The sequence below is a fragment of the Euprymna scolopes genome, chromosome 3 (assembly GCF_053919585.1).
Source record: "Euprymna scolopes isolate OS-2025 chromosome 3, ASM5391958v1, whole genome shotgun sequence".
In the NCBI taxonomy this organism is placed as follows: domain Eukaryota; kingdom Metazoa; phylum Mollusca; class Cephalopoda; order Sepiida; family Sepiolidae; genus Euprymna; species Euprymna scolopes.
Genome location: NC_136484.1, coordinates 147,286,781 through 147,309,983, shown reverse-complemented (window position 1 = coordinate 147,309,983; position 23,203 = coordinate 147,286,781). Strand labels below are relative to the sequence as shown.

The 23,203-nt window shown below is 33.6% G+C and overlaps 1 pseudogene; it reads left to right on the top strand.

The window, feature by feature from the left end:
- The first annotated feature begins 1,125 nt into the window (after window positions 1-1,125).
- LOC145264895 (U2 spliceosomal RNA) lies at window positions 1,126-1,282 on the top strand (annotated as a pseudogene).
- Window positions 1,283-23,203: the final 21,921 nt, after the last annotated feature.

Sequence of the window (23,203 nt, the reverse complement as noted above, 5' to 3'; positions counted from 1 at the left end):
AATTTCTATGTAATTATTGTGCTCTAAGGAATTTTCCTAGTTCATTTAATGTTTGAAAATTATTTCAATAAACAAGTTATGGGCATATTGTGTTTTTTTCTCAACCTCGTTAATAACTTTACACACTGAAATCAACAGATATTCTTATCTTCTGCCATAGTTTCGCTAATACTGCTTTAAATACTTTTATTTTCTGACTGGAGTAGCTGAATAGTATTGTAAGCATTTTCTCAAAGTTTCATGGATTTTTATTCACTTGTTCCTTAAATATTTAAAAAAGTGTAAACCTGTTAATAATTTGATATGCAGTGTAAATTCGGAAACCTAGCTTGATCAGTCCCCACGTTAGCTTTTTTACATTGCTCTTCTTGCTGTCCTCTTTGCCACTAGATGCATATCTTTATTCGCTAAATCTTTTCACCACTCATTCTATCGTTTCTGCTTTCCTTTGATACACTTCTCAACTTACACCACCATGCCATCCTATGTGTTGGAGGCACTTTTGTCAACCCACAAGTATAATCTATTACCTCGAATTTCTTCTACAGTTCTTAGCGTGGATCTCATTTGTGAACGTTTAGTCCTTTTCTAAATTTGCATTTAACTTAGTCTCCATACCTTTCTTTTTTTTTCTTTATAGCATCAGCTTTCTTTAACCAAAAGTCACAAATAACTGGTTTATACTACGTCACATTTTCTTCACCGGGTATTACTTTCAAATCACTCGTGGAATTTTTCTTTCAATGGAAACTGCTCCAGACATAAATTAATGGAGAGCGATTAGTTTTTGTTTATAGACATTTTGCATTTTTTTTTTTTTTTTTTTTACACGAAGGTGTTGCAGACTAATTTTACTTTCCCACCTAAAAATTGGATGATAGATAACTTACACTTCTTCATACCTCTTTCATTGACTAAACCAAGTGAAAGTACCATAATAGCTTCAAGGAATATTTTTCATGGTGGGGTTTCACTTTCTGTGAAAAAACTATTCATTTATCTAAACAACAGGGCAGGACTGCCATGTAAAATATACCTATCACTGCTACTACTACTACTTCTACTACTACCTCTGTTGCTACTACTGCTGCTACTCTTACTACTACTATTTCTACTACTACTACTATTGATAACTTGGCCTTTTGGCCAAGATCAAAGTGTAGTATCTGTTCTTCAGATGCATTACTTCTATTTCTCGTTCTCTTTCAGTGGAGGAGAAATCCTTCACAACTGAGACAATTTTTATTTTTGTACCATTTCTTCACGTTAAAAAACGACCATGGTGTCTAACTCTGTCCCGTGGAGAGGCATTGTAAATAGGTACTACTATTGATAATAACAATACTAAGAAGAAAACCTAGGAGGGAGAGTACTAACCAAACTTCCACCAGAAGCGTGTGGAGCACACTAGGACCTTGGGGAAGTTTATTGCTACCCAAAACTCCAAGAACTATGGCATTATCAGTGAGAAATCAATGGTAAATGGATGTTTCAATAATGCAAAATCAATTGCAACTCAGACTCCAAGGAACACCAATAATTATTACCAGTAAGCAATCACTGATGATTACCTCTGTGAGAACTCCTAATGATGAAGAAGAAGAAGATGACGAATAATAATATAATTATAATAATAATAATAATAATAATAATAATAATAATAATAATAACTCAGCTAACACTACAAGAGAAATCTTTGAAGATGGCTTGTGTAACTACTATTAGTGATTAAAAAATAATAATAAATGGGGTTATCTTTAAAATAGATCATACATATTCCTCTAAATACTGCACATCTTCAATTGTTTTTGTTGAAATATTGAGTGTTTTTTATGGCATTTGTTTGGGTTGTTTCTGAGCTTCCAAAAAATATTTCCGATATCCATGTTTGGAAAAAGAGATAAGATTTTGAAAAAAAAAAATGACTTTAAATCTTGTTTTGGCATTTTTATCAACATTTCTTGAATGTTCGTCCACTTCATATTAACACCGCATCCACAAGCAAACAATGTTGCTTCATCCATTCAATCAATGTTAAATTCATCATTCATCATTATATTAGTTTAACGTCCATTTAACATGCTGCCATGTGTTAGACGGCTTTTAGAAATTGTCTTCCAAACTAACTTTTTTCAGGCCAGGTTTTTATTTATCTCTCTTTCTCTCAAATTTATACTTATCACTTCCTCTCATGTGAACTGAACCTGTTGTTTCAACTGTTCTACAACCACTAATCCAAGAACTCTCAACCATTCGTCTAATGTGGTCATACCATCGAAGTCTCCTGTTCTGCACACATCTGCATATGATGTCCATATCTTCCTCTGAAGTCATCAGATCTAAGCCTCTTTAAAACTTATACTACTCATTCATCATATTCTCATATCATTTCTTCTCATGCAATGCATGTCCTCGACCCTCAGGTTTCACTTCCATACATCATCATATTGTGCATACATGCCTGATAAACACTTCCCTTGCTCAACAGTGGTAAACACACTGCTGGTTAGTAATGACAAAAGTTCCTTTAAATTATTTTATCTACCCCTAACTTTTGCAATTACATCAGCATAAGCTACTCCAATGGTATCACCAATGTAGCAAAGCTTCTGAACTTGGCCTTCGGGATAAGATCACAGTGTAGTATCTGTTCTTGTGCTGTACTTCAACTTTTCTGTCCTCAGTCAGTGAGGAGAAATCCTTCATTACTGAGATAATTTTTATTTTTGTTTTTATCCAGAGTGCCCGTTTTTGGGAAGCTGGATTTTCCTCACATTAAAAACACCGACCTTGTGTCTAATTCTGCCCTTGTGGAGAGGTAAGTAAATAGGGACCTCAATAGCTCCACCATCCGTAAATACTTTTTCCACATCTGAGTTTTCATCCGTCTCCATTGTCTTACAATTCTTGTATGCAAACTGATTTTCATCTTTTAACCCTAACCTCTTATTCTCGAATTCTGCTGCTCTTCTAGTGTATTCAATGCCTACAGGTACCATAAAGATTCAGTTGCACCCGATTCCTTTTCTACAATCTAAACAAATTTTTCTCTTTTGGGGAGTTTTCCAACATTACACCAATTAATCATGGTAACATTATCACTCAAATCTTTACTTTCCATAGCATTCCGCTAAGTATCTTAGTAGAACTTTCATTGTTTTAAAGCCATGCAGCATCTTGTTTGGATAACTCATACGAAACTCCCTGGACAGTATTTTTAAGGCACAAATGAAAGACAAAGGATTCAATACAGAACCCTGATGTAGTCTCATTTCAACATTAAGCTGTCACTAAATATCCTGTTAATTCTAACATCTAGGGACCTCTAAAGTGTGTGAATTTGTTGCTCTTCAGGTTAATCGAAAGTGTTTATGTTGAGGGGATACAAAAAGTTCATCAATGCACATTCGAATGTGAAACAAACACAGTGATGCAAAACTGGTGATGCAACAAGGACTGAGGCTTGCCAGACAGTGCTCGATCTATTAGGTTAGAAATTTTTTTTTGCACCCAAAGAGGGAAAAGCTAGATATTTTTTTTTATGAAAATCGTCCCAGAGCAGACATGAAGCCACTTGATGTAAGGAACTAAAAAAATACTACTTGAAAGCCAAAAACTAATTAACGCTAAGTGTTATATGGATAGAAAACAGTTCTTCTTCCTTTGTCAGAAACATCGTCTATGAAATGTCAAGACTAAAGGACAAAATAAGGGAAGCAAAAGTTACGAGGCTGTTAAAAGTAAACTCAAGGTCCATTTCCTACTCTCTCTTGTGACAGCAGTGCTTCATGTGACTGGTGGCATAATAACGATAGAGGAAACAAGGATCAGAAAGGAATTACAAAGGTAAGTGGTTTCCGATGGCACTAGCAAAAAGTGATCTGTTTCCGTGGAAATCACTGTTTCGCTGCAGAAATCTATTTGGGATAGATTTTCTGATCGACGCTCGTTTAAAAATGCATCGGATCTTCTGTTTAAATTTGATATTGCTGCTTTTAAATCGGCAATCCAATTTAATTAGTGCAGCTCTAATGCTAATTTTACATAATATTATCTGCTAACTCCGTTAATTTACAGACTTATTTTGTGTCATTTTTTTTTTTTTGGAAAGTTTTCAAAACCATATTAGCGTAATAGGTACTTGTACAGTTTAGTAGTCAAGACATTAAAAAATGAAAATATCGAAAAATGTTTAAATTGTATGCATCCGTTATGGAACGAAGTTCTCCGGAAAAAAAATTTCAATTAATTTCATCAAGTAGTTTTTTTTTTATAGCGAAAAAACAATTTGTTATGATACCGAGCAAAATGTTCGATTTATAGGAAGAAAAGCTAGTATTAAAGATGGGAACGGGTGTCAGCGTTTTAACTGGAGTTATCTCCCTTTGGTATTTCTAAAATTCAAACAAAATTTTATTTTTAATCCAAAATTGGCTGCCTTCAACGCACTCTCATAAAAACGTGTTTTTCCGCTGTGGTAAATTTTCAGATTAGGTCCACCTCAATAATTTTCTTTTAAATGACGACTTTTAAAGGTTTTCGGCTATGCTGAATACGAAAATTGCATTGTAATTTTGCGGAAATAAGTAGTTATCGAGATATAAAAAGTTGTATTATGCATTGTATTCTTTGTCGGCCCTTTTTTACGCGCGTGTGCGCGCGCCATAAACAAATCTGCTCATCTATGACTGACATTGCAAAATTTCAATGCAATTTTCGTATTCAGCATAGTTGAAAACCTATACAAGTTATCATTTAAAAGAAAATTGTGGAGGTGGACCTAATCTAAAAAAAATACGGAAATTTTTTTTCGGAGAACTTCGTTCTATAACGAATAGATACAATTTAAACTTTTTTCGGTATTTTCATTTTTTAATGTCTTGACTAAACTGTACAAGTACCGCGTAATATTTTTTTGTCTGTTCTGTTCCTGAGAAGACTTTTCGATTATGTTAAATAAACTTATTTCATTTTGATTTTTAATTTCTGTTTAGCGGAAATCTTGCCGGTGTATAACGAGAAAAAGTCCCTTGTGATTAATACTTTGCTTAAACAACTTTTTAATCACACCTTTAAAAAAAAACGCATCCAATAAAAAATATTCCTGGATCGGAAAAATTGATTTTAATTCGCCAGCACAAGTTCAAAGTAAAGACTAAAATATATATATATTAATAATAAAACTATTCTGAAAAAGAAGTATTTCAAAGTAAAGACTAGTTGTGTGTGTGTGTGTGTGTGTGTGTGTGTGTGTGTGTGTGTGTGTGTGTGTGTGTGTGCGCGCGCGCGCGTGTGTGCGTGTGTGTGTGTGGAGTTTTAAAATTAGACTGGAATTACACTAAATATTAAACAGAAGGGGATTTTCCTTTGTATGCACTAACAAGACTTCCGCTAAACAGAAATCGGAAGTTAAAATGAAATAAGTTGATTTAACACAACCGGCTTTTCATAATTCTCAGAAGTTATGTAGGTGTGAAAAGCAATTGCAATTTTTTCTCATCATTTTGAATTTAAAGTGCACTCACCGGTAAACATTGTTTCATATATATATATATATATATATATATATATATATATATATATATATATATATATTATATTATTATTATAATATAAATCTCTGTGTGTGTGTGTGTGTGTGTGTGTGTGTGTGTACACGAATAGGCCCCTATATGGTTGACTATTTTAAAAAACTGATTAGATATAATGATAGAAGATGTATCGAGACACAGGAATGGGTATGTTTGATCTGGCAGAACGGTGGTTCATTAAAATTGTGGGGTCTGCGTTCGCGCCTGGTCCACAAAGTATGGAAATAAAGAATTTGAAAATAAAAAAAAACGTTTACAAGTGTTTTTGATATAGATGTACATAAGAATACTTTGATAAGTATGTTTTAACTTAAATAGGATGGTATAATAAAATTGTGGGGTTTGCATTCGTGCCTGGCCTCCATAGAATGGAAATAGGCACACACTTTAATAAAGACTTTTCATATCTATCTGCGTAAGTATACTTTGATAATTATGTTTCAGTTTGAAGAAATATGGTATAATAAAATTATGTGGTGTTCGTTCGCATCTGACCTCCATAGAATGGAAATATGTCACAAAGTTTAACAAGGTTTTTTAATATAGATCCACAGAATATTGAGATAAGTGTTTCAGTGTGAACAGGTATGGTACAATAAATTATGGGGTTTATCTATTTTATTTTTACTTTCATCATATTTTGCTTTGGTTTTGATACCCCCAAATTCAATTCAAATTTATAACCCTTCCTTTTCATAACCTATCATACTTTCATAAATCAGAGTCCATTTTCTGTAAGCTGTTTTGAACCCAGTCAATGACGAGTACTTTTGCTAGTATATATATATATATATATATATATATATATATATACTTCTTTTTATGAATGTGAAGCGAAAACCTTGCAATATTATATTTTGAACATCCATAGCAAGAAAATACATTTTACTTTGATTTATGGTAATAATGCTGATGATACAACCCTTTATTCTGATGATGCTTTTCATCTATCACCCTCTGATTAGTTGAAATATGCAACTAATCTAGAAGTTCACATCGGTTCAGGTGTTGATGAGGTACGATCGTTTAATCCTGTTAGGATTCAGCTCGTGTCTTTCAATCGTAGGCGTGTCCCTTTTTCCCCTGAGATTCTCATGGATGGCTCTGCTCTTCAAGAGATAATAACTCTGAAACTTTTTGGTCTTTCTTGGGGTTCATATATTAGATCTATTGCTCTTTCTGCTTCTCATATAGTCGGTCTCTCTATCGCTGTAAACACTTTCTCATATCTGAAAATATTCTTTATCTCTATAAATCTACTATAAAACTATATACAGAGTACTGTTTTCATACTGGGTTAATGAGTCTTTGTCATATTTGAGGGTTCTTGATAAGGTATGAAACTTATCTGTAATTTGATTGTACCCACCCTTTCTTCTTCTCTGCAACCTCTCTCTCACAGACGCAAGATTGGTAGTCTCAGTCTTTTCTATTACTACTATTATGACATGTGTTGTTCAGAATTCTCAGATCTATTCCTTGCTTCCTTCGTTTCAGCTCGCTTAACTCATTGGTCTAGTGGTTTCCATTAATTCGCTATTTTGATACCTCATTGTAATACAGTTTCATATTCCAGTCGCTTCTTTCCAAGAATTACAGACTTGTGGAACTCCTTTCCTGTTGACTGTTTTCCTCTAACATATAGCCTTAGTCTTTTCAAAACGAAGGTCAATAGGCATCTCCTGTCTTTGCAATGATAATCTTTTGTTCTTGTTAGCTTTTTATATCAAGTGACTTCACGTCTTGTGTGGAGCGATTTCCATAAAAAAATATTGTGAGGTCTAAAGAATTTTAAATTTTGGTTAAGAACTCTAATTAGTCACATGGCAGTGGCTATGTTCCATCTATAAGAACGATTCATAGACACATTAATATATCTCAGAAGCTATGAAGGTGTTAAAAAGGCTGCTGCAAAGAAGGTGGGCTGGACTCTCACTAATGTGCTAGAAAACTACACACACCTGATAGTATTTTGTATATCAATAGAGCCAGCATTCGCCCATGCATGGGGTATTGTTGCCACATCTGGGCTGGAACATCTATTAGTAGTCTCTCCCTCTTAGAGATGGTTCATAGAAGAGTTTCCGGTCTAATAGGTCACAGACTATCACCCAAGTTTCAACCTCTATCCCATTGCCACAGTGTTGTATCCCTGTTGTGGGGGCCAAATGTCAGTGTGCAATCGACCCTACAACTAAAAGATGACACAGGCAAGGCTGTTGCTGCATTGGGTTGAGCTGTTCATGGGGCGAACCTCACCATTCAACGATCTCACCGTGACTGACCGCTTGTCAAAAAGGCCTGCGGACGTAGTTGTAGACAAAGTGGTTCCTAGCGCTGGTCGTCATTTTCATTTTTGATTTGTGTTTGTTTTCATGTTTTAATGTACTGTAGGGAGCCATCCGTCTGGGGTTTATGTTTACTTGTCCATATCAAATCGAAGCTGATAAAGTCATGAATGTATTCGGGTGGGAATTGTACTCTTACGGTGTTCCACATGATAATTATTCATGTCGATGTACTTGCATGTTTATGTTTTGAATTTGGTTCTTATTTTGATGAGTGATTTCTTTTGATTAAAACCGCGACATCCCTGCCCCTGTTTTACATATATTTTAATGAAACTCATAGCATTTGTACTCTTTCAACGTAAATATCCCTGACTAACTTGATAAACAATAAAATCTCATCCCTTCACTACAGAGATCATTCTACTATAATAGTTTCTTTCCTCGGATCGTTAGATTTTAGAATTCCCTCTCAGTCTCCAGCTTCCCTGACTTAACATGCAGAAAAGTAAATGTGAACAGACATCTTTCTGCTCAACTCCCTACATATTGTCCCTGTAGATATGGTCTCAAATAATAGCTGCTTACATCTAAGTGGTAATATGGCTTGTTTATGGTAAATATGATCTAAAAAAAAAGTTGTTTAAATCAGGTATTTTTGTTAATAAGTGTGTGTCGCTTATCTATTTGTGTATTTATTTAGTTAACTGTTTTATTTAACTGTTATTTAATGGTCTTGTTTAACTCCTTTTTACGTGCATGTGTCTCAGAACATAGTCTTCACATAGTTGGTTCTGTTATAGCAAGCTGCATACAAGATGGACACAAGACGCTGTATGTTTTTATATATATATATATATATTCTTAATTCACTCCTAGGCATTTCGTCACAGCAGAACTGGTGTGAATAACGATCTTTGGCTTGTGGTTTCTCTGCATCCATTTGGAAATCGTCGCCCCCTTATGGGGAGACCTGTTTAACCCATCTGTCTCTTTGGCATCTCAAAATCCAACTCCCTAAAATTAACTGGGCTTCTTCAAACAGGAAACCTTAACACGTCAGATCTGGTCCCCATTTGCATACCTTCCCGTGCAACTTGATCAGTCACAGAGTTTGATTCATGTCACAGCATGACCCTTCAACCCTTTTGCACCTAGAATACTCGCTCCTGATCGTTTCCCACGATTCAACTTTGTTATTCCGCTAGATTTATATATATATATATATATATATATATATATATATATATATATATATATATAGATTGATAGATAGATAGATAGCTAAATAATGCTTTCTACCCGGCGTTGCCCAGCAATTACCTAACATCCCTTCCCCTCTTTTTGATCAAAATGTATGGCGAAAGCATAAATTTTCTATTTCTCCCGTTTATTTTAAGAGGAACTAAATGTACCCACCCCACTGCCAAAGAAAACTGTCATACCATAATCCACTGTAAAACAAAATCCACTATACGTGGTCGTTAAAATCCTCTGCAATCAGCCAACAAAACACAAATCGAAGCATGCTCGTGCACCTTATTATTTCACACGATTCAATCTTTGTTATTTACTTTGCTAGATAGATAGACAATTAGATAGATAGATAGATAAACTGATAACTGAATAACTGCTTTATACCCGGCATTTCCCAGTGTTTATCTCACATTTTCTGATTTTCGAAATTATTTCAAAGTAACATATTTTAGAATTCTTCTGGCAGATTTTTTTAAGATTATTTTATTGTTGGTTTCTAACAGGAGGGTTTTGACCATGGAAAATACATATTTTTCTGTAATGATATCTTCGCATTTGAATATAGCTTGCAATTGTAAACAGGTTTTCATGATTTGCAAAGAAATGCCATTTGGCGACTACTCAATGAACAGCTATAGTTTGTTTGAAGCGAAAATATTATGGCTGGATGCCCTTCTTAACACCATCTTCTCCAAAGAGACAAGGATTTTTTGAAGACACCACTTCTACATTGTCCATTGCCAAGAATGTGATCATCTGCTCAACCATGCTGTTATTTGACTCGCTACCACACTTTTGTTAGACGTCACAGGAACTACTGCTACCCATGGCAATAACAGCATTGTTTAGAGAGGTTTACTCCTCTTGATCAGCCATGTTCTGTCTTTGCCCATGCATATCAACAGGATTAACTCTGGTAAAAATATTCTCTGGTTTCTTTTATATGGAACTGATAAATTCGAACAGTAATTGAATTTTTTTGATTTCCGTGATGTTGATACGTTTATGGACCCTGTGTACTGAATTATTATTCCATGTGTAATTGCCAGTTTTAGCAAAGTAAAATTAAACTTACCTTTATCTTTGAGTGTATTCGAGCCTTATGTTCGCATTCCACTAATAACCAATAGTGCAAATCAGACAAAAAGTGATAGGAGGGTGGGAATAGTAGTAGTAGCAACAACAGCACAAGAAACATAAAATAAATAAATGATGTAAATAAAGAAGAAAGATAAGAGAAGGCGAGTGTAGGATTAAAAGTAATCAATGCACACATCAACTTTTTGATATGTATGGAATAGACGATATTTGTTTAGTATAAATGCAATGAATTATTATACCATACAAATAATAAGTTTCTGAATTTTTTTAGATGAGAATGATATCATTTGAATTGTTCGGACTATTGTTCTCATATTGGTTATTTCACATCTTTTGAGTCGATGTAACCCCCAACCTTCTTTTTATCAAACTCGAGAGTCTTTCCATCAAACTTGGAAATCGGCATGATTTAAGGCTCAAAATTCATCATAGAATTATCCACAAGGACCAATGACGTAACAGATAAACTACTTGGAAAAATTCAGTTGTATGTGACACTCTTCTGTGCAGACAATACTGAAAATACAATTACGAATTACTTAAAATGGCTGATGGAACGAGAGCATGCTACTTTCGCGGATTAAATAAAGGGAAAAAGCTATTAAAGCACAATACTTTCTAACATTTAGGGACCTCAACAGTGAAAGGGTGTGATTTTGTTGCTTAGCAGGTTTGTTAGGAATATGTACGTCAAGGGGGCACAAGTGCAATGAGTTCATCAGAGCACATTTCATTAAAATACTTGTAAAACAGGCACAGAGATGCAACATTGCGGCGATGGGACAGGAGTTGGAGTCTAGCTGACAGTGGGACCTATTAGATTGAAGACCCTTTTCTGGAGCCTATCCAAGAGGGAGAGGCTAATGGTAGATGTACCAGCCCAGATGTAGCAACAAAACTCCATGCATGGGCGAATAATGGCTTTGTAGAGGTAAAGGATACTTTCAGGTGTGAGCAGTTTTCTAGCACAATAGAGGGAGCCCACCTTCGCAATGTCAATGTATTCGTTCTAGTTAAAGGAGGAATGTTATATGGGAAATACACAGAAATAAGGGGTAAGAAAAGCATGTGTTCACAAGAGAGCATTTCATATATATATATACTAGCAGGACCCCTGTATGGGCATTGCTCAGTGGAAATATGACATAAAGCCAGAACAAATTCGGTAAAGATTTCACCCAGCTGTTAATGGGGGCCACTGCCGGTCCTGGAAAATAACGGATACTAGCCCAAATGAATTCATCTGGCTTCCATAGTTAGGCATTGTCTGGCAGTTACAGTTACTGGCTGTGATTGTTATCACTGGTGGTTACTAGTGATTAGTGCTGGTTTGGGTCGATGACTTGTGGGTACTGGCATTTGTTTACTGGTGGGTACTGGCTGACTTTGCAATTGAAACTTAATGGTGGTCATGATCAGTGTTGGCTTCTATTGGAATGCTCCTAACTGAAATCATCTGTCTGCAACTGTCTGGCACTAGCAGGCACTGTCATCCACTGGTTGTCACTGAATGCTTGTAGTGGAGACTGATGGTCACTGGCACTTAGTGCTGTATTGAGGTATTTACTGGTGTTTACTGGTGGATCTTGGCTGCCTTTACAACTATCACTGTCAGTTTCCGACATGCAGTGTTGGTCACTGGTCACCATGAGCAGTATCGGCCTCCATTGGACTACTCTAACATGAAATTGATGCGGTTATTTGCATTTACTGGCAGGCACTAGCTTCCTCTGCAATTATCAATTATGATCAGTGTTGGACTTCATTGGACTGCTTTGAAATGAAATTGACTGTGGTTACTATCACTTCTTGACAGGGGCGAGCACTGACGGGCAAATTGTTTGTCTTCAAATGTTGAGCACTCTCATTCAGTAGCACCATCATCCATGGTGGTGATTGCTCTTTTAAGTTGGTTACTGTCACTTCATAGTAGGGCCAGTTACTGGTGGGCACTGGTGTTTTTAGGCTTTACTGCTTTATTGAGGAATATGTATCATGCTATTTTTTAGATATGATGTTCCAATTAAATGTAACTGTATACGGCATAATAATAATACTAATAATATTCTTTATAATAATAATAATAATAATAATATTCTTTATAATAATAATAATAATAATAATAATAATATTCTTTATAATAATAATAATAATAATAATAATAATAATAATGCTACAATATCTTTTTAGAAAATTGTTAGGTGAAAGTAACAAATAGTCATAAAAATCCATGTCCGTATTCCAATAAGAACATTTGGAACAAAATAGAAATGTTTTTGTTTTTGCTTAGTAAAAAAAAAAAACACGCTATGTTGTAAATTGTTAGATGAAAGAACAGGCGAAGCAAAAGCATGGACGATGGCATTGGTGTCAGTTGAAAACCTTGATATGATGTCAAAATAGTCCAGTTACCAAATCAAACTTCCTGTTTTAGTTTTATCTCTATTATATAAAAGTCACTTTGTGTATGTGTGTTAAATGTTTAAATTTCAACAATATTTCTCACAGTTAACAGTGGCCGAATGGATTCGATCCTTGCTAATGGAGTCAGAGATGGCTTCATTGCTGGATTCGAATCTCTCGACTGGCGTTAATCATGACACTCTGCACTGATGATTCCCGAAAGGATAAAATACTAGTGTCTGTAGGTATTTAATAATTATTATTATTATAGTGTGTGTGTGTGTGTGTGTGTGTGTGTGTGTGTGTGTGTGTGTGTGTGTGTGTGTGTGTGTGTGTGTGTGTGTGTTTATTAATTCAACTGAAAGTTTACATTGAGCTATATGTGTACAAACGATTCTTTACTTTTTCAGTTGGTACCTCAAAGGATAAACTTCTACTAAACTGGGAGTACGGAAAACAGCCCATTTCTTTGTGAGTACTGCAATGATAAAAACCATTCTTTTACAGTGTGCGTACACATCTGTTCTCACATAGATTTACTAAATCATCTCTGATTTCATGTTGTTAACTTTCATCAATACGAATCTTGCGATTTGCCAGTACAACACGAGTAGAGGCATATCGGAACGAAGATCAAATGTTTGAGGACCTCTTTTATTGATATTTTCACATCGAAAAAAAAGTGATTGATTTTGACGTCTTGCTGTTTTGATTTGATAATTGTGAGGAGTTTTATCTTCTTTAGATATCAGCATCCCTAAAATAACACTTCTAATAATATGACTAAGGTATTTCATGTTTGCATGTATATTATCACCTTTCACACAGTTAAAAACCGAGACCATTCGATTAGCAAATAGTCAATATGATACTATCATGGCCGGGTTCACGATTGAGAGGGGAGTAACTTGGTATCTCTGCACTGTAGGGATGTTTCTTGGAGAGCTGTTACATTCTGGCATGGCATTGCCATTTATTCTAGAGAATTAATTCTGCGCTGAGACCATCAGTTGAAATTTGAACATTTGTAATGATAAGCCAACAGACCATATTTTATACATGCAAAATATATAATTTATTTGGTACGGTTCAGTTTCCAAAGAAACAATTATAAACTTGAAATTTGGCCGATGGTTATTAGTCTGACATCTCTAAGATAAATAATAAATTCGACTTTATCCATTTTAAGATGAATTGTTCCAAAATTAAATTCTCTTACTTTATCGATTAAAACAATATAATTTTGTTGAAACAATCCAATAATCGAGGGAAGTTCTGCCTGCTTTAAAATATCAAAGATATCAGCAACCCAAACTTTTCACTTCTAATTGGGTTTGAACACTGACCACAATTTCCACATGTGACTATCTCAGTCTGTACAGAATCTCTCTCTCTCTCTCTCTCTCTCTCTCTCTCTCTCTCTCTCTCGCTCGCTCGCTCAAGCAAAGTTATGCATCACAGTTAAATGATTAAATTGAAAGCCAAATAAACAAATAAACCACAGATTTTGAATGATGATGTTTTTATTAATGCCAGAAATTCTTGAACCTCTTTTGAAACTCATTATTCAAAATCAAAATTATACAAAAAATAACATTAGAAACAGATGTTCTGATATTTTTAGTGTTTCCTTTTCAGCCGACTGGACAATATACTTATAATAGTCTGAACCTTTCCGCTGCCAGTAAGAAAAATAAATGAATAAACATATAAAAATAAGTCCGCTTTCTTTAAATATTATCATCCAAAAAGTTTTCACTTCTAATGTGGTTTGAACACTGACCTCTATTTCCACATGTGATTAGCTCAGCCAGCACAGAACATCTGAAATCTCTTTATTTATGGTAAAACACGAACGCTGATTGTTCTCGGCTTTGTTTCTTTTTATTAAAATTATTTCCAACCAATATTTATAAACCTAATCAAATAGTAATTCATCAATTTATCGTCTTTTTCTGCTTTTAGGCCCTACTAACCTATTGAATTTCTTCAGTTAATTTCCTTCCCCGAGCAACGCCCAGACGCGGGTCATCTAATAAAAACATTTTCAACCAATATTTATAATCCTGATCAAATCGTAATTTATCAATAAAACAACTGCAGAATAACTATTTAAAAGATATTAGTAGCAACACAAACGACAAGTATTGCTTTCGCCAGATTTATTAATTAAATCATTCACACCACAATACAAATTCTCAAGATAGAAAAATATTTGCAGGTTTAGCTTGAGTCTTAGAGTACAAAATCATCAAACCAACCAATTTCTATGCGTGATTCGTCCTGGGGAAAAAGGTCTTAACTGTACATTCAAAGGTAGAAAAAAAATGGGCAACCATAGTCAAGGACGATCTGAAGACTCTTTTATTTGCTACTTCACCTAGGAGAGTGCGCCACTCATTAATTCTCAACATGATGCTTAGTGTTTAACAAGAGGGCATCCCTGTTTCTGAATTTGTGAAATGACGATTGACTATTCATATTATTTGAATTTTTCAAACTACTGTTATTATCTTAAGTGTCATGTTTCAGTCGATGTAACCTCTGACCTTTGTCAGGAATATCTTGTTGAACTTGGAAATCTTTCCATCAAACTCTGGAATTTTTCTGTCAAACTCAAGAATCAGTATGGAATTTTGAACAAAACATTTTAATTAATTTCCAGGGGTAGCATGCTCTTGTTTATTTGTTCATTTGTTGAAGGCCCAATCCTCAGTGCAGGGGTGTCATTCAAAATACAATTGCAAATTACTTAGGACTTCTGCCCAGTCATGGCTGAGAGAATAAAAGCATGCTACCTTTCGTCGATTAAATAAAGGGTTCTGTTCAGAATTCTATGCAGATTCACAAATTTAACAGAAAGATTCCTGAGTTTGATATAAAAAAAATCCCAAATTCAATAAGATGCACCTGAACATGGTCAGAGGTTACACTGATCGAAGCATTGTAAAAATAACACTCAAGATGAGAACAGTATTGTGAAGAGAGCATCATTTTTTAAAGTTTTTGTTATAACTTAACTGAAGACTGAACCTTGGCTCATTAGTAAATACCATCATACCAAAACGGCTAACAGGATATTTTAAGAACACTGGGTTACACATAAAACAATGTTTCACTGAGAAAATCAGGTGAATAAATGTCTTTACTAATTTTGGAATGATGCATTAAAATTTTCAAAGTTTTGTTTTATCACGTATAGTTTGATATCTTTTCTTATTATCCCAAGTAGTCACAGGATAGGGATGCTGAATACTTTTTTAGAATCTAGAGTATGTGTGTTCTACCACTAAAACTAAATTTATGACTACAGTGAAGTCTGTCTGCTTGTTTTACTTCCGGTATCTGCTGCCCATTTTACTGGATAATTAGACACAATCAAGCAGAGAAGAAAGCCATTCTTAACATGAGAAAAGGGGCCTTTATGTTATCTAAGAGAAAGATAATCATTAATCAAAATGGATCATATCTTGCTTGTCATTGTCATCCTGCTTGTGTAGCAGAAACCGGAAGTCAAAAAGAGCAGACAATCTTGACTATAACGAAGTTTACTAATTCGAGATGCTTGATTCACCGATAGTTACCCACATTCTATGAGTTTCAAAAAACCTCCTGTTCTTTCTGTGGTGTTATAAGTTTTGCTTGGTTTTTTCTTATGTTTATTTCCAAATGTAAGTCACATTTTTTTTCTTTTAGAAATTGTGATGTTTTTTTAGAATATAAAAGATTAAAGAATATTTGTTTACTACTTTATTTCTATATTATGTTCAGAATTCTAAACTGAAAAGGATACTGAAAAAAAATTTACTTTTCTATTGAATGCAAATAATTTCATTTGACTGTAAAATGTCACTTTACAAAACTAATGCTGTTAGAAAAATAAGTAAAACAGTTTGTTTTTTTTATAAAAAAAACTAAACTTCGATTTTTATTTTACTTATTACTATAATTCTGTATACCTGTGTATGTGTGGTATGATGATAAATATGACGAGAGTACTTGGATTAGTAGATGTAGAACAGTTGAAGTAGAATGTCCAGTTCGCATGCGAAGGCCATGGGAAACATGGAAGGAAGTGATAAAAAAGGCCTGAGAGGAAAAGCGATCAATAAAAACCTGGCCAGAGATAGGTTCGTTTGGAAATTAATTCTTTAAAGTTGTCCAACCTATTTTATATTTAAGTAAATTTAAAAACATTTGTTTTTATAAAATTATTAATATATTGAAAATTCTATGGGTTTTGAAATTTCTTTTGTTATTTGCTAAAGTAAATTTATAGGGAGCATTCTCAGTATAAGAATTTCAAACTAAACACTTTATTTAATGCACAGGGGTAGATTGTTCTCTTCCGTCAGTCATAATCAGGTAGAAGTCTAAAGTAATTCGTAATTGCATTCTTAGTATCACCAATATTGACGATTGAACCATTAACTTCTAGAAGACTGTCACTTAAAAATGATTATACTTAGCACTTTATCCATGTGACAGTCTTCTGGATATTGAAGACTCAATCTTCAATACAAGTGATAGCGATATTAAGAATATGATTAAAAAATTACTCAGAACTTCTACTCGGTCACGGCTGACAGAATGAGAACGATCTACTTCTATGGATTAAATAATGGGTTTAGTTTGATAATTTTTGAGATGAGGATTGATAATTTGGATTATTTGAATTATTCAGACCACTGTTCTCATCTGGAGTGTTCTTCACACAACGTTTTGATGTAACCTCCATTATTTGTCAAATTTCGGAATCTGCATAGAATTTAAAACAGAAGCCTTTATATAATCCATGGGGGTAGCATGCTCGAGATACATCAGAAATCTACAGTAATTCGCAGTTGTATTCTATTACCAATTGAGCTTTCTTTCAGCCTCTAGAAGAGTTTCACTTACAATTGCATTATATTTAGTACTTTATCCGTTACGCCTCATGTCCCTGCAGACACTTTTTGGAAGCCTTAAACCTCTTCTTGTCCAATCTTACTACTTATCACTGTAGATATCTACTTATTATCATATATATATATAATATATATATATATATATATATATATATATATATATATATATATATATAAAGAAAATTAAAACTGTAAGTTGAAATTTACAATCAAAATTTATTGTTCGACTGAATACTCTAAAAACAATTTACAAAGTCCTTATTCCGCAGAGTTTCAAAGAATGCTAGTCTTGCTATTCTTCTTATCAGAGGACAGACAGAAATCAGCAAATTTTTTTTTTAGCCTGATCTTAATTTTTTAAAAATTGGTCTGAAATCACCTTTTCTTATTAAGCCAGCGATGAAAGATGACATATTGTTTTTCTACCCTTTTTATTTTCCGATCCCACTTGACTGGAGATCAGCTTTTCTTTGAACTACTGCACTGTCCGAAAAAAAAACAATTTCCATTATTTCAGCTGTTTTGAAGACTTTCCAACTGGACTATTAACATTACGCTGGATCTAATTTTGGACTTCATTTTCTCTAAAGAATTATTTTCGCCTTTCAAATTACCTTGAGAGAATCTTCATGCAAGGTGAAATATTATGCGTGTTTGTTTTTATTTTTTTACATATCCAACATTTTTTCCCTTGTTTTTCGTGGCAATTCATGACTATAATAAATCGCGGTTTCACTTAATGCCATAACCAGCAAGTTCTAGCATTGCTACAAAAATAATTTGCTGATTTTTTTTTTTTTTTTGTCTTCTGATGAGAAGAAGAGCATTCTTTGAAACTCCGCGGAATAAGGACTTTGCAAATTGTTTTTGGAGTATTCAGTCGAACAATAAATTTGGATTGTAAATTTTAACTTACAGTTTTAATTTTCTTTCTCTTATAATAAGCTCTACTTTCTACTGCGTATTGAGCTTTTTATTAGGATTAAATTACCTATATATAAATACTGGTATTTATATTAGATTGAAGTGTACCATTACGTATATCAGGTAAACACTACATTCTTTTGATTTCATTACTTGTGTGTGTGTGTGTGTGTGTGTGTGTGTGTGTGTGTGTGTGTGTGTGTGTGTGTGTGTGTTAATAGTTCGACAAGATACACGTAGCGGTCGAAACGTTGTACAAATAACACTCAAGATGAGAACAGTAGCCCGAAGAATCTAAATAATTGATATGAAGTGTTCTGTTCCAAATTCCGTACAGATGCCTGAGTTCAACATAAAGATTCCCTAAATTCAATAAAACCCACCTGGAGAAGATCGGAGGTTACATTGTCTGAAACATTATGAGAATAACATCCTAGATGAAATTCTAAATAATACAAATTATCAATCCTCATCACAAAAATTCTGAAATATCAAGAGGATTCCATTTCCTTGGCCCAAATGAGTTTGGGTGGCATGAAATAGATTAGTGTTCTTCATTTCTTCATTCCTTTCTTGTTGCTGTTAGTAAGATATGAAGTGTAGCCATATGCAGGTTTGTGGCAGCTGGTTAGCATCCTCTGTGCTGTTAATGCTGGCCTTTTGGCGCTTCTTAGATATCATAGACATGGTAATAGACGCAATCATGTGATTGCTTTTTTAGGTGCATATTTCTTTGAAGTGTGTTGAATGTTACTAAAATTGAAGTAACCTGATTATTATGCATGCAACAAAATTGGAGATGTGCATCATGGGAATTTTCCATATACTTTAAATGTTTGTAAATTTCATCTTTTTTATATCAATAAACAGTTAAGTTTGTTTTGGGTGGGGGGTCGCATTTCACACGGAGGTGGCTGATGTTAAATTCATCACTCAGAAAAAATAAAGTAATTTTAAAATTGCCTACTCAAGTTGTACCTAATTAAGTGTTACAAACAAAATATTCAACGCGCGCGAACACACACACACACACACACACACACACACACACACATACACACACATACACACACACAAATTAGAAATTGTTTCTTGATGTAAGCTTTATATAATTAGAAATTTGTAAGTTTTAAAAGCCAAAATAACGCAGATATTTTTCAATAAATATTTATTTATTCCATTTAGTTTCGAAGATATAACATCTTTTTCAGGAATAATAACGTTTTTCTCTATTTTCCTATATCGTCAAAACTAAGTTGATTTTAAATAAATATTTATTAAAAAATTATGTGTTACTTTGGTTCTAAAATTAACACATATGTAACTATATGTTTATGGGAAAAAGATGCTTATTTAATTATATGTCACCCTTTATTTATACCAATCCTTTTATTTATAAACTCGATGTATGCTAAATATTACTACAGAGCACATACAAATAAATGATAAAAAATCTATATTGTAAATTCTAAGATGTTCATCTTCCGGTTTATTTCTTTCAGTAACATTTTGGAATTTGGAATATAGACTTGTTGTTATTTATTTCTATATAAATATATGTATATACACATAACTATAATATATATCTATATATCTTTATCTCTCTCTATATATATATATATTAGCAGTTCTGCCCGGCTTTGCTCGGGCCCTGCATACTGTTCATAACTTTATGTGCATATGTATGTATTAAAAAGTGTGAATATGTACGGTAATGCCTTTCTATATAATAGGCTTCCTTAACTACAATAGAAATAAAGTTGCTAAAGACCGCAGACGTCAATTTTTTTTAAATTTGACCCCAATTTTCACCCCTTAACATTTATTATTTTGGACTCAAATTGAACTAAAATGTTTGACCCATGTCCAAGTAACCTACATCTAAAATTTCAAGTGTTTAGACCCAAAATTGGCAGAGGAGTTTGTTAGAGTCTGCAAAGGTCGACTTTGTAAACTTTAACCTCTTGCCAGCCAAATTTTCACCCCAAAACTGATTAAAACGCTTGCGGCATTTCTGACTACCCTTAATGTAAAATTTCAAATGTTTAGACCCAAAATTGGCTGAATAGTTTGCTAGAGACCGCAAAGGTAAAATCTTTTGAACTTTGACCCCTTGGCAGCCAAATTTTCAGCAAAAAAAAAAAAAACGATTAAAAAAATTGCTCTATGTCTGAATACACTTTATGTACAATTTCAAATGTTTAGACCAAAAATTGGCTGAGTAATTTCGTAGAGACCGCAGACGTCAATTTTTTAAAAACTTGGACACAAATTATGACCCCTTAACATTTATTGTTTTAGGTTCAAATCAAATTATAAAGTTAGATCCATGCCTAAGTAACCTATATCTATAATTTCAAGTGTTTAGACCCAAAATTGGCGGAGGAGTTTGGTAGAGTTCTCAAAGGTCAAATCGTTAAATTTTAACCACTTAGCAGCCAAAATTCTGGCCGAAAACCGATCAAAAAGATTTCCCAAATCTCAATACCTCTTATATCAAATCTCGAGTCTGTAAACCGAAAATTAGCTAAGTTATTTGGTAGGGAAATGTATACAGACAGACAGACACACAGACAGACACACACAGAGACATTTTCACTTATATATATATATATATATATATATATATATATATATATATATATATATATATTAACAATTAGTTTATACTTACAGATACCAGTGTTTGATGCTTGCGCAATCATCAGTATAAGAAGAGATAACTACTGCTAATCGGAAATTTTAACTCAATTACAAAGTCGCCGTTCACGTCATAGGCTAGTATTCTACCTCAAGGCCACTGGTAATTAACGCAAAAAAAGAGAGAAATAAAGTGCCGATAAATACCAAATCGGTGGACATATATAGTAAACAGTCATAAAGTATTCAATGATTGGAAGTCAGCATATTGCATTTGTGCTAAAAGGGACCACTTTTTTCTTTATTTTCTAAAGAAGGCTCAACTTTAATTTCTTAAACTAGAACATTTTTAACTAAATATTAAACAATTATTTTTACACCTACAGACACTAGTATTTCATGAATACGCAATCACCAGTGTAGTAGGTGATAAATAAATGGAAATTGATACACAATATAAGCGTTATGTAATTTGAGATTTGCAAGTTTTAAAAGTCAAAATCATGCAGAATATTTCTTTTAAATAAATATCTACTTATTCAACTTTGTTTTAAAGAATAACATCTTCTTTGTGAATAGTAACATTTTATTTTATTTTATATATCGCTATACCGTCGAAACTAAGTGGATTTTATATTTATATATATATATATATATATATATATATATATATATAACTACTTCATTTACTCACATAAAATTAATATACGAAAGTATAGATTTATGCGTAAAAAAACCCACTAACCTAGTTTTAAAACAGATCCTTTGTTCGATAAAATGCATGCCCATTGGCTGATAGGAAGGGGCGCGGGGGATATTAGAAAGCTGATTGGCTAGCTAAATCCTCAATAGAAGAGGATCATATAAAAACGATAAACAACCACAGAATTTGCGCATAAGCCTGAGGAATCCTAGAGTGGATGAAACGCTGAATATTCAGTGTAGCTTAATCGCCATATATATTTTATAAATTACTATATATATATATATATATATATATATATATATATATATATATATAAGGTAAAATTAAAAGCCAAGAACAATGCGAGATTTTTTTTTTATATATAGAGTAAAATTAAATGAAAACAAAAGAAATAAATTTCTTTTTTTTGTTGTTTGTTTTTTCTTTTTCACACAAATTTTAACTCTAAACAACAGTCATTTTTTTTTTTTTTCTGTTGTATTCAATGGTGTTATAAATCTCAATATATTTCAGACCTATTAGTCCTTTTTCAAGAGAAGACAGCGGAAGAGTGTTCAAAATTGGAAAAGCAGCCGCAGAGTTTGCCACGTGATACCGCGAAATATAGAACAAAAAATGACGTTAGGAGAACGTTAAAATAAATCAGTTGGTGTTTGAAATACTTGTTGCGTTTGTGAATCAAGGGAGATGACTATTCAAGCAAGGGTTTTTTTTGTTTGTTTTTTTTTATTATTATTTTAATTATTGTTTTTCTTATGTTTTAAACTTATATTATAAAAGCGGAGCTCAATTCCAGTCTATTGTTTAGTGTGGGAGTATTTTTTGAAATAATTAAAGATTCGAGGATACGAAGTTGACCTACGTTTCTTGAAGAAGCAAGAATGTTGATGTGAAAATCTGGTTCTGAATTAATGCAAGTGCGAATATGTTTATAGAACGATGAAGCAGTAGTGTTTAAGTGCTCTTTAATGCGGTGGTGAAGCAATCTGGTAGTGCTTCCGATGTAAGATGCACTGCATTTAGCGCATTGTAGGTCGTAAACAACGTGGTTCTTAAAGCATAAACCTGTGTGTGATATTGGGCAATTAGAGAGTGAACAAGGGGAAGGTGTATGCGATGGATGTTTTTGGTTGAGCTGTTGTCTTAAAGTAGATCCAGTGTGGATGAGTTGAATGTTGAGTCCCTCGCTGCGGATGGCTTTTCGGATTGAAGATGAGATTTTGTCACTGAGGAAGGGTAGTTTTAGAAAACAATTGTTAGAGAAGGGTCGGGTGTTGCGTTTTTTCTTTTTAAGTGAGGATAGGATCGTATTAGGGTAGCCGTTTAGTGAGAGGGTCTGTAGGAAATTGTTAGTGTGTGTATGTTTGTCAGAGATGTTAGTGCATT